Source organism: Microcebus murinus, chromosome 18 (genome assembly GCF_040939455.1).
Source record: "Microcebus murinus isolate Inina chromosome 18, M.murinus_Inina_mat1.0, whole genome shotgun sequence".
Classification (NCBI taxonomy): Eukaryota; Metazoa; Chordata; class Mammalia; order Primates; family Cheirogaleidae; genus Microcebus; species Microcebus murinus.
This window is the reverse complement of record NC_134121.1, coordinates 23,475,778-23,489,176: the sequence shown is the minus strand read 5'-3', so window position 1 is coordinate 23,489,176 and position 13,399 is coordinate 23,475,778. Positions and strand designations below refer to the sequence as shown.

At 37.6% G+C, this 13,399-nt stretch overlaps 1 protein-coding gene and 1 pseudogene across 9 annotated transcripts in view; both read right to left on the bottom strand.

The window, feature by feature from the left end:
• The window catches only part of NF1 (neurofibromin 1), a 308,719-nt gene that overhangs the window by 202,933 nt on the left and 92,387 nt on the right, over positions 1-13,399 (bottom strand). The gene's annotated exons all lie outside the window — the stretch shown is intronic.
• On the bottom strand, positions 7,299-7,397 carry LOC142862282 (uncharacterized; annotated as a pseudogene).

Here is a 13,399-nt window from a genome sequence, read left to right as displayed (position 1 = left end):
CTAAAAAATATATATATATATACAAAAAATTAGCCGGGCGTGGTGGCACACTCCTGTAGTCCCAGCTACTTGGGAGGCTGAGGCAGGAGGACTGCTTGAGCCCAGGAGTTTGAGGTTGCTGTGAGCGAAGCTGATGCCACAGCACTCACTCTAGCCTGGGCAACAAAGCAAGACTCTGTCTCAAAAAAATAAATAAATAAAATAAAAAAATTTTAAAAAATTTAAAAAAATAAAATAAAATAAAAATAAAAAATAAAATAAAATAAAATGGGGAGAGGGTAGTGAGAGCATATAAAAAGTAGAATATGCTTCCTGATTGTCTTATGGTTATTAACTGAGAGTAAAAGAGTATTACTTCATGCCAAATGCTGGGAAAGAAGATGAGGAAAGGAGGTTACTAGCTCATTTCAATATTGCTCACAGTAGAAAATCAATACATAATACTCTTCCCCTAAAAGAGAAGAAAATTTGAATACTATGTAAAGGTATCAATATAATGGTAACGAACAGAACAAAAATACAAACTGTACTGGTGTGTGTTGCATTGACAAGTGGTCTGGGAACCACTTTCCCAGAATCCTATTCACTGTATGGTTCTGGGCTAGAATTGATCTAACGCGTAATTTGTACAGACTAAGTATCCCTAATCCAAAATTCTGAAATTCAAAATGTTCCCAAATCCAAACTTTTTGAGCACTGACATGACTCTCAAAGGAAATGCTTATTGGAGCATTTCAGATTTCAGATTTTCAGATTAGGGATGATCAACTGGTTAAGTATAATGCAAATATTCCCAAACTCCAAAAAAATCCAAAACGCTTTTGGTACCAAGCATTTTAGATGAGGTTACTCAACCTATACAAGATTTGTTTGAAATGTGGAAGTGAAACAGCAGCTACTAGGTTGGTGCAAAAGTCATTGCGGTTTTAGAATTGTTGAAATTACCCTTTGATATTGGAATATATTCTTAAATAAATGTGGTTATGTTATACATCATTTTAATGCACATTTATCACTTTATGTTTTTTTGCTAATGACTTATCACTTGCTTTTATTTTATATTTTACTTTATACTATGGAAATGATGTTAGACAAAAAGCAAATCTGAGCAATTTTGTTATTTGAAGTCAAAATGGGTCATAAAACAGCAGAGACAACTAGGAACATCAACAGTATTTGGCCCAAGAACTGCTAATGAATGTACAGTATAGTGGTGGTTCAAGGAGTTTTGCAAAGGAGAAGAGAGCCTTGAAGACGAGGAGTGCAGTGGCTGGCCATCAGAAGTTGACAATGACCAATTGAGAGCAATCTTCGAAGATGACCCTCTTATAACTATACTTGAGAAGTTGCTGAAGAACTCAACATTGTCCATTCTATGATCATTCAGCATTTGAAGAAAATTGGAAAGGTGAAAAAGCTCAATAAGTAGGTGCCTCATAAGTTGATCAAAAATCAAAAGTCTGAGTCTCCAGCATGACCATCCCCCAGATGGTGCACATCTCACTCATTATGTATATACCCGCCCCCCTCCCCCCTCCCACGTGCCCAATACCCTATTACTGTAGTACCTATGTGTCCACTTAGGTGCTGCTCACCAGTTTGCTGGTGAGTATATGTGGTGCTTGTTTTTCCATTCTTGGGATACTTCACTTAGTAGTATGGGTTGCAGCTCTAACCAGGAAAATATAAGATGTGCTATATCACCATTGTTTCTTAGAGCTGAATAGTACTCCATGGTATACATATACCACATTTTATTAATCCATTCTTGGATTGATGGGCACTTGGGCTGTTTCCACAGCCTTGCAATTATGAATTGTGCTGCTATAAACATTCAAGTGCAGGTGTCTTTTTTGTAGAGTGTCATTGGATCTTTTGGGTAGATGCCCAGTAATGGGATTGCTGGATCAAATGGTAGATTCACTTGTATCGCTTTAAGGTATCTCCATATTGCTTTCCACAGAGGTTGAACTAGTTTGCAGTCACACCAGCAGTGTAGGAGTGTTCCTCTCTCTCCGCATCCACGCCAGCATTTATTGTTTGGAGACTTTTTGATAAAGGCCATTCTCACTGGAGTTAAGTGATATCTCATTGTGGTTTTGATTTGCATTTCCCTGATGATTAGAGATGTTGAACATTTTTTCATATGTTTGTTGGCCATTCTTCTGTCTTCTTTAGAAAAATTTCTGTTCAAGTCCTTTGCCCACTTTTTAATAGGGTTATTTGATTTTTTTCTTGCTGGTTTTCGTGAGTTCTAAGTATATTCTAGTTATCAGCCCCTTATCAGATGTGTAGGATGCAAAAATTTTCTCCCATTCTGTAGGTTGTCTGTTTACTTTCATGACTGTTTCTTTGGCTGTGCAGAAGCTTTTTAGTTTGATCATGTCCCATTTATTTATTTTTGTTGCTGCTGTGATTGCCTTTGGGGATTTCTTCATAAACTCTTTGCCTAAGCCGATGACTAGGAGAGTGGGTGTCTTCTTGAGGAAAAATAAATGCTCAGCAAATCAATGAACTGCACTGAAAACTGCAACACCTGCAACCGGCATTGCTCAACAGAAAGAGCCCAATTCTTCTCCATGACAATGCCCTGCTACATGTAGTACAACCAACGCTTCAAAAGTTGAATGAATTTGTCTATGAAGTTGTGCCTCATTTGCCATATTTACCTGACCTCTCACCAACCAACTACCACTTCTTCAAGCATCTGGACAACTTTTTGCAGGGAAAACGCTTCCACAACCAGCAGGATGCAGAAAATGTTTTCCAAGAGTTCATCAAATGCTGAAGTATGGATTTTTACGCTACGGAAATAAACTTATTTCTCATTGGCAAAAATGTGTTGATTGTAATGGTTCCTATTTTAATTAATAAGATGTATCTGAGCCTAGTTATTATGATTTAAAATTCACAGTCTGAAATCGCAATTACTTTTGCACGAACCTAATATTTTCTGAAGGTTTTCACAGTCAGATACAGTGAGAGGCAGACATGCTCAGAGAGTTCCAGCCTTCACTCTTTCTTCCACTCTATGTCCAGCTCTTTCTTTTGACCATGCTCACTTTGCTGACCAACAGTGACCCACAATAGACACTTGGCTGCAAACCTACAGAGCTTAACATGGCAAAAGCTTCCCAGAGGGCCCTCCTAAAGCTCCTCTTTCATAATCCTACTTTAATGGCTAGACATACTGGCTTCTCAGGTTTCCCTAAAAGCTCCAACTTGTCTGCCCATTGCCACTGACTTAGAGGATCTGGTTAGTGACTCATTCTCTGATCTTCCAACTCTTCCTTCCAGATCTTCACACTTCTCCAGTTCTCTCAAAATTATATATAATTTTATAATAAATTCCTTATCCCATAATCTACTTCTCAGACTGAAACCTAACTGATACACAAACCTTTTTAAATACTAAAATATAGGCTGAGAGAACAAATAACATAAACCACACTATGACACTTAAATAAAAGACCTATATAAATATAAATGTAACAAAAAACAATGACAGAAATGAGTTCAAATTCATTCAACAATAGAATAATCTCTAGGATATATCTTTAAGCTAAAAAAAAAAGGTAGAGAAAAATACATACATATGTTACAGTTCATCTAAGAAGGGGGAAGAGATAGAAATATATATGTGTATCTTCTTATAATAAGAAATAACACAAAACAGCAGAAGGATGAAATGTAAAAAAAGACTTTGTAGTGGTTAACCTTTAGGGTGTGAAGAGAAGGTAAAGGTGACAAGAACAGAATCTATATGTCTTAGGGTTTTTTTAGATTTCATTTTAGAACTATGTAACTTAAATGTCAAATTAAAAATAATATTCTAAAAAGCAAATCTAGAATTGAAAATAAACAAATGAACTGAAATTTGTAACCAATTATTTTGTTTTTATTTTAGCGTATTATGGGGGGTACAAGTGTTAAAGTTACATATATTGCCCATGCCTCCCTCCCCCCTCGAGTAAGAGCTTCAAGAGTGTCCATCCCCCAAACACTGCACATTTTACTCGTTGTGGTTGTATATACCCATCCCTTCCTCCCCCCTCCCACCCTCCTGACACCCGATAAATGTTACTCCTATATGTCCACTTAGGTGTGTAACCAATTATTTAATGGTATAATCACAAAAAGAAGAACTATTCTAAGTGATTTCAAATGATATTGACTGTATACTACTAGTGGAATATACTCTAGGGACAAAAACAATTGAAGGTAAATCTTCATCATGTATATCGTGTGGGACTAAGGAAATGAATAATTATGTGGTATTTTAATTCTATCACTCCTAGTATCATTAAAAACTAAGAATCTCAGCATGGAAGATAGAGGAATGGTAAAGTAAAAATCCTGTAGTCTTGAGTTTTAACTGGAAGTATCTATATGAACTCAATGTATTTTATTTCATATTTTTAAAAAAGTATTTCTACCTCTGTCCAATGAAAATGCCTAGAAACAATGAACAATCCTATGGTAATGATGACTAATGACCAATCCCATAATAATTTCTACCCAATTGTAATCTTGAATTACCATTTCCCCAGTAAAAGTAATCAGGATTCCTTTAGCAAACAGCTGATTCTATGTTTGGGGCAAAAAGGTACATGATGACCCTGGAACATTTTATCATACCAGACAGAAACAGATTAGTAAGAATCAAATCAAGCATACTTGAATTTATAAAGGCCCCCACTAGCCAAAAATGTAATTTGAACACTGTTAAGGATAGCAATTTTAATTTATTGAAACATCAAATCATTTAAATCTATACTACTGCTTCCATGTAGAACAGAGTAATTTATAGCAAAACAACTCTTCCCTCCCCCAACTTATTTTTTAACAAAAGAGGAAATATAAAAGCCATCTGTCTGAAGAATTCAGAGAGCTACTGAAGGAATGAGGATTAGAGAGCCTAAGATTCCAAAAAGGGGTGAGCTATGGTGAGGTAAGGTGATCATGCGCAGCTGCTTTTTCCCTAGGACATTTGCAGAATCTGGACAGAAAGAAAGATTGAGAAATAGGGCTTTTCTTAGGCAAAGTACCTCTACTGAGGGAAACAGAAACCATCAGAGATTCTGGGGTTCACTGAGGGCTAGAATGACAAAACTGAAGACCTGAAGGAGTCTCAAATGCAGCACTGGGTGGAAGAGGGTAAAAGGCTAAGCCAAAAACTTCTGAAAAGCAGAGTACGAAAGCCTGCAGCCTCAAGACAACAAATCAGAGTTCAGAATCTGCTAGTGGAAGATGTTAGTAAATACACACAGTTCTTAGTTATAAGCCCTGGAGGGCTACATCCTCTACAAACAGGAGCAAATGGAAATCTTATATGCTACTAATAGAAGTGTAAATCAGTAATTGCCTTGGAAACTGGCATTATCTGCTAAAACTGAACACACAGACAGCAATTTCACTAGATATATACCCAACAGAAATGTGTGTATATGTTCATCAAAAGACATGTACAACAATGTTTACAGCAATACTTTTTATAATTTCCAGAAACTGGAAACAATCCAAATGTCTATCAACAGCAGAAATGGTTAAAAAAAAAAAAAACTAGTATATAAAAACTATACAGCAGTGAGAATAAATAACTTAAAACTATAAGCTTAATTTCACAGATAAAAGACTAACAGAAGTTTGAACAAAAGATACATTGCATTATTGTTACATAAATTTCCAAAACTCATCCTATGATTTTAGAAGCCAGGATGGCAGGGAAAAGGTAGTGACTGGAAGGAAACACAAAGTAGAGGGGAACTTCTGGACTGCCACTTATTGTTTTATTTCTTGATCTGGGTACTAGTTATACTGGTGTGTTTACTTCGTGAACACTTATTGAGCTGTGTATTTACAATTTGTAGATTTTTCTACACATATAAATCAACAGAAAGTTTGCTAAATATGTGTTTAAATCCAGGAGCTCAGAATGATAATAAAAAACAAAAACAAACTGGTCACTTATTAGATACAGAAGAATTGTCATAGACACTCAGGTGCTGCCCAGGTCCTGCTTCAAGGACGGACTTGTCTTAACTACTGGGAGTACTGTCAGTCAGCCCCTTCAGGGATTGCCTCACCTGCAGAGAAAAATGCTGCTCAAGGTTACACTCTTCCAGGGTAGCCCACATTCAATGAATGACTGATATGGCAATATAAAGACCTCGACACTTCAGCCCAATTCTGGGCAAGTCAAAAGGGCCCTTCTAGCTCCACAGCTCCCCATAGGGAGTGAGAGGATGGCCAAAGCTGATGCTAGAGGCCTGCCTGCACTACACCAGGAATTCTACACCTGTCCAATGCTCCTTGCTCCCAGGTGTTGATTCCAAAGGAACGCCTTAATAAACATCCTGCACTAGGCTTCCAGGGCAACAGCAGGTGCTAAGAAGGGATTATACAGCTGGCAATGAAGGAGAAATAGAATTGGAAGAATACTAAATCTTTTGAGCTCTGGAAAAAAAAAGATAAGAAAAAGCTGATTAACTGCCAATTGAAAGCTAAGTCTGAAAGCCAGAGTGCCTTCCTGAAAACATATTAATACAAAGAGGCTGTTCTCTCCTATACAGCAGGAGGGCAGAGAAAGCTAAGAACCAGAACTTTTTCATTTTTAAATATACACATATTATGTGTTATATATAATAGATAGATAGATAGAGATATAGATCTGTATCACCTATTTATATATGCTGGGCTTCTAAGAAGGTTGAACTCCCAAACAAGACAGGTCTGCTAAGCCAAGATCAGGGTTCTGGCCGGCAAAGAATAAGACTCTGACAGGTGGAACGGAAACATCTGGGTTAGGGCTTCCAAACATCTTATAAGCCCAGATTCCCCTGAACCCTCTGCCAACAATCAGTGCACCTGGAAGAGAACCCTAAGCCGCAGATGGGATCGTGGCCCCAACTGACATCTAGATTTCAGCCTGGTAAGAATCTGAACAGAGAACCCAGCTAACCAATACCCAGACTTCCAACCCATAGAAACCTTGAGATAATAATTTTGTATTGTTTTAAGCCACTATGTTTGTGTCTATGATAGTTTGTTACAAAGCAATAGAAAACTAAGACAATTATCAAACCTGCATCTTTTATATAAACTTCCCTCCTGAGCTTCAGCTGTATTAATATTATGCCTATTTGGTTCTACACATGGGTAACTTGTAGGCACTTCAAGCTCAATGTTTCCAAAGCTTAATTCATAATCATCCAACCATGTTTTCTATCCTAGTTAATAGTACCACAATCTACCCAGTTTCCCACATCTGAGGATCTAAGAGTCTTTCTTTTTTTTTTTTTAATATGGAACATTTCATGAATTTGCGTGTCATCCTTGCACAGGGGGCATGCTAATCTCTGTAGTTTAGTATATGTGCTAAAGTTCCAAGTTTAGTATATGCGCTGCCAAAGCCAGCAATGAAAGTCATTCTTGACACTTCCTTTATTCCCCCACTTCCTTCATCCCCCTTTAGTCAGATTAATAAAAATGAGAACAGGCCGTGCACAACTCAGCCCTACTTTTCTTTACTTGAGAATAGGCTTGCTACTCAGTGCAAGAAGTTTCCTCTACTTCAACATGCTAAGAGTTGAACAGGGTACTAGCTCTGCAACAGGGAGTGGCCAACACTGCCTGGGACTGGGTGAGCAAGTCTGACTAATTTTTAGATTTAGTTAGTAAGCCCATTTTGGTCTTCGAGTTAGCACTGGTCAGTGTGTGTGGGTGTGTATGTGTGGAGGTATTTTATTTATTTATGTGTATATGATTTTTTTTTTTTTTTTGGCCTCCATCTTTACTCTTATTTCTCAACTTGCTCAGAAGCCAGGCAGGGAAGAAAAGTGGTATTCAGGCCCCCAAGCTCCTATAAATAGCACTAAAATCGATAAAGAAGAAAAAGTTTAGCCACACATGGTGGTGCATCCCTGTAGTTCCAGCTACTCGGGAGGCTGAGACAGGAGGATTGCCAGAGCCAAAGAGTTCGAGGCTTCAGTGAGCTATGATCACGCCACTGCAGTCTATCCTAAACAACACAGTGAGACTCTGTCTACCTTCACCACCACCCCCAAAAAAAAGAAAGGAAAAAGCAAGATTAAGGAGTTCTAAGTAACCAAGAATATGGTGTAACCAAGATATGGTGGTCAGGGAAAGCTCTCTGGAGATGTGACATTTGAGCAGAGATCTAAATGAAGCAAAAGAAAGAGAAGACTTGATGCAAAGATCTGAAGAAGAGCATTCAAGGCAGTAGTTCCAAGTACAACAGATCTGAAATTGGAATAAGCATGGCAATTTAAAGCCTAGCAAGGAGACCAATGTGACTAAACCAAAAGGAACGAACATGGAAAATGTAAGGGATGAGGTCAGAGATTCAAGAAGTAGGAGTCAGATCATGAAAATCCTTTCAGGCCATTTTAAGAGCTTTGAATTTATTTTGAGTTTGATGATATAGCAGATTATATTTTCCAAATAAAGTCACAGTATCTCTCATCCTACATGCTATTCTGCAATAAGACTTTGCCATGCCCTCATCAAGAAGTAGAATCTATATTTCTACCTCCTTGCATCTAGCAAGTCCAGTGACTATTCTGACCAATAAAATACGGCAGAAGACATACTATGCAATTCCAGACACAATTCTTAATTGGTATGACAGTATTTATTTTCCTCCTCCTAGAAGCAAGCTATCATGTAAAAACTGATATTACTCTGAGACCACCATGCTATGAGAAGCCCAGGCAGCATGTAAAGATTCTGAAGAATGATGCCATTGTGGAGAGTCAGGCCAAGAAGCACTGAGATACCAGACACATGACTAAAGAAGCCATATTGGAAGGGATTCTTCAGCCTCAGCCAACACCATATAGAACAGAGGAGAACTGCCTAGCTGAACCTATTATGAATTTCTGACCCAAAAAAACTGAGCAAAATTTGTTGTTTTTAGGCTACAAAGCTCATTATACAGCAATAGATAACCAAAACTCAGGGGAAGAAGACTTTGAAAGGATTTAAACAAAGGAGTGGCAATCTGATTTATGTTTTAAAAAGAACCTTCTTGCTAACCCTCTATGTTAGAAGACAGTCTAGGCAAGAAAGGATGGTAGCTTAAATTAAGCTAAGAAGAGCAGAGAAGAAGTAGTGAGATGTTATAATAGATTTGGAAAGGGAGACACTTATTTAAAATGTAAGCTGATTCAGAAGTTGATCTGGAAGAATAAATTTCTAAGAATACCTAAAGAAATTTTTGAAAAACAAGAACAAGAGGAGACTTGCATTATCAAGTACTGAAACATACTATTAAAGCTCTTACAACAAAACCTGTACATTATAAGTACAAAATATAAATTACAGTCACAGAGCAGATATTAGTATTTATATAGAAATTTAATATGATAAAGGTAGTAATTTCAAATGAGTGATAAAAGAATGGATTAGTCAATAAAATGATGCCAGATCAACTGGCTATCTATCTAAAAAGAATAACTCACACCAAATTTAAAAATATATGTATGATTAAGAACCTACTATAAAGAAAAAAGCCATAAAACCATTAGGACAAATACTAAAGAATAATTCCATAATGTTGGAGTGGGAAAGACTTTCCTAAGCAATACAAAGACACAGCAGCCATTAAAACATAAAAACAAACAAAACTGATATATTTGCTTACCAAAAAAAAAGTGTCAATTCTGAAAGAAAATACACTGCTGACAAAGAAACAAATAAGAATGTGCAGGCCGGGTGTGGTGGCTCATGGCTCTAATCCTAGCACCCTGGGAGGCCAAGAAAGCAGAATCATTTGAGCTCAGGAGTTCGAGACCAGCCTGAGCAAGAGCGAGACCCCCATCTCTACTAAACAAATAGAAAGAAATTAGCTGGACAACTAAAATATATATATATAAATTAGCCAGGCATGGTGGCACATGCTTGTAGTCCCAGCTACTCAGGAGGCTGAGGCAGAAGGATTGCTTGAGCCCAGGAATTTGAGGTTGCTGTGAGCTAGGCTAACGCCATGGCACTCTAGCCAGGGCAACAGAGTAAGACTCTATCTCAAAAAAAAAAAAAAAAAAGAATGTGCAACAATTTGCTACTAGGGTTATATGACTAATAGATGAGGTTCTTATCTATTAATAAGACTATGTAATGGAAAAAACATTGAAGAAATATGTAGCAATTCATAGATGGTCAGTAAATATGAAAATATGCTTTCCTCACCAATAACTTTTAAAGTATTAATGTAAAATAAAATTATATTTGTACTCCATTTTTTTTTACCCAAAAAGTAATATTGAAACACCTATAACAAAATAATTATGCCTGGAGTGGAGGGGGAGAAAAAAACCTTAAAATAAATTAAAAAATCATTGTATTTGAGAGATAAAAATGAGATTTTTTTCTTTTATTTTTATGAGTTTCTCCTCTTTTCAATTAGGATGTATTCCTTTCACAATGTGTGGGAAAAGTGAACTAAACTTTTTAAATATTTCATGCTACATTATAGAAATCTTTGGATATAATGGAAGAAATGTAAAGACTCTAAACTGCATGAAAAAAATAATCACCTTTTAATCATGATCTCTATTAACAAACTATTAGCTATTTAATATATAAGATTTCAGCAAATAAGAGGATTAAACAAAAGAAGGCATAACATTAAGCAAAGTACTCTGTGAATAATGGATAATTTGTTTCTAGTTTCACTCAGAAAATTCTTCAAAAGGTCATGGCTAAAATTTCTGCCTATGTGTACATTCTAACCAGTTTCTAAAAGGCCCCTCTGACCATGATGGGGGTAGGGATTACATTAAAATTCACATAATGTAAGTTTTCATCTAAATGAGAGAAAAAGCAAAGAAAAAAATCATACTGGGAGAAAAGCATCTGGCATCAGCTCTAGATACTCTAAACCAGGAAAATGTATCAAATATTAATGCAGGTTAGTAACACACTTCCCAAAGTGGATTCTGTACCATTAGTAATAGGACTCTTCATATATCATCTAATTAACTTTAAATTATTTAAGTTTTATTTTCATTTTAATTGTGTGATTTAAAATACATAATTAGCAATCAAACCTATGATTACAAATACATTACTCCTTTGATGATGCTAAATAAAAAAAGGTAAGCCAATTTAAAGTTGTTAAGCTAAGTAAATGATACAGGATATGACTAAACTGATAGTACATGAATGACTAAAATTAGGAAAACATTCTGAAATTTAATACTGAGCTCATATTAATAAAACAAATATTAAGTAATTAATTGGTTTTCTTTTAATATGGATGCTAGAAAGACATTTGTGGCCAAGGAGACTAGCATGGAGTCAAACCAGTTTTGCCCAAGATTGAATTCCAATATCACCCTTCCCTAAACACTTTTTAATTTCTTCCCTTCCCACTACCCTGAACTTACAGACTACCCAGTTTTTCATACATAGAAGCCCCTGATTCACAAATAAAGAACCTATTAATACCCAATTCACAAATAAAGAACTTATTTATACCAACTGGCCTATTACTGAAGCTCCACAAGCAAATTCCCAAATGCCCTTTCTAGATTCTCCAGATTTCTACTACTGAAACAAGGGAAAATAAGTTTCTGTCAAACATAAAATTGGGGCCAGGCGCAGTGGCTCATACCTGTAATCCTAGCACTCTGGGAGGCTGAGCCCAGTGGATCGCTCAAGGTCAGGAGTTCAAAACCAGCCTGAGCAAGAGCGAGACCCCGTCTCTAATAAAAATAGAAAGAAATTGATTGGCCAAAAAAATTAGCGGGGCATGGTGGTGCATGCCTGTAGTCCCAGCTACTCGGGCGGCTGAAGCAGAAGGATTGCTTGAACCCAGGAGTTTGAGGTTGCTGTGAGCTAGGCTGATGCCACGGCACTCTAGCCAGGGCAACAGAGTGAGACTCTGTCTCAAAAAGAAAACAAAAAAACATAAACTTGGATCACATTTCCATAAAAAAGCTGGCTCTTCCTTTGTCCCTCCTCTTCATTCTGTGCAATCATTCAATACAAAAGCCATTAGATGGAGCAGAGCAAGGTGGACATCTGTGTGTTTATGAGAGGGGGAGATATAGGAGTCTAACTTGCAAGGCACTCATGTGGAGGAAATGGAGCATGAGCCAGATGAACAGGGCACACATGGCAGGCAGCCCAGCAAAAGGGGTCAGAGGATGACTGGGTTAAAAGAGAGACTACCCTGCAGAGGGAAGACAGCCACAGGCTGTAAAAGTTCAAACAGGGCAGAAAGGGTATCTATATGAGAGAGCAGACCATATAGGGTGTCAGAGCCCAAATGGGATAAGCCCTCCATAAGAAGGATAGCCCCAACAGGGGTATCAAAGCCGGAGTGGATGAGCAAGTAGAGCCTGAGTGAAAAAAAAAAAGAGAGAGAGAGAGACAATACAGTGGAGCCCAGCAAAGGGTGTGAGACTGTGTTGGGCTTCTAAATGGTGGGAAGGGGTGTCCCAGCACAGAGCCTGAGCAGGGTAAGGAGGATGTCCTCGCTGGTGGGTAGAGGGAGTATAACTGGGAGAACAAAGGGTATTAGAGCCCAAGCAGAGTGAAAAGGAGGTATCTGTGCTTGATACAACTTTCTGAGGTATCCCTAAGTTTAAGTTAAAAGTCCTAAGTATTTCATGAAAACACTGGCTATTATTTTCTAAAATCTGGGAACTATAAAAAAACAAAGAGGAGAAAATGGGGAGAGCAAAAGGAAAAGAGTAGCAAAAATGTCAAACAAACTAATAAGCTCAGAAATGTGGGAAATCTCAACGTACAACAAAACACAAATACTAATCAAGTACTGGTTCAATTAACCTACACTGCTAACTATAACTAATATACTGGGCTAGAAGTTGATCTCACTGATGGAGTGGAGGCAGCCAGCCTACAGGATAGCCCCAATGAGCACACTTCCTGATATTCACACCTCCCACACTGAGCCAAGGTTGGTCATTGTAACTAAAAGAATACAGCAGATGTGGTGATGTGTCCCTTCCAAGATTAGGCATAAAAGACAGAGGCTTTCATTTTGGACAGTCTTGTTCTCTCTCTCAGACCACCTGCTCTAGAGGAAGCCAACAGCCATATCACAAGGACACTCAGGCAGCTACAACGAAGTGGTCCACATGGCAAAGAACTAAGTCCTCCTGCCAACAATTAGATAAGTGAACTTGGAAGCACATCCTTCCCCAAGCTTTCATATGATTATAGCCCCAGCCAACAGCTTGACTGCAACCTCATAAGATCCTGCATCAGAGGCACCCAGCTAAGTCACCTCTATATTCCTGACCCACAGAAACTGTGAATAATAAATGTCTGTTGTTTTAAGCTGCTAAGTTTTGAGGTAATTTGTTTTGCAGCAATAGGTAACTAATACATCGTGAATCCAAGTGCTAGA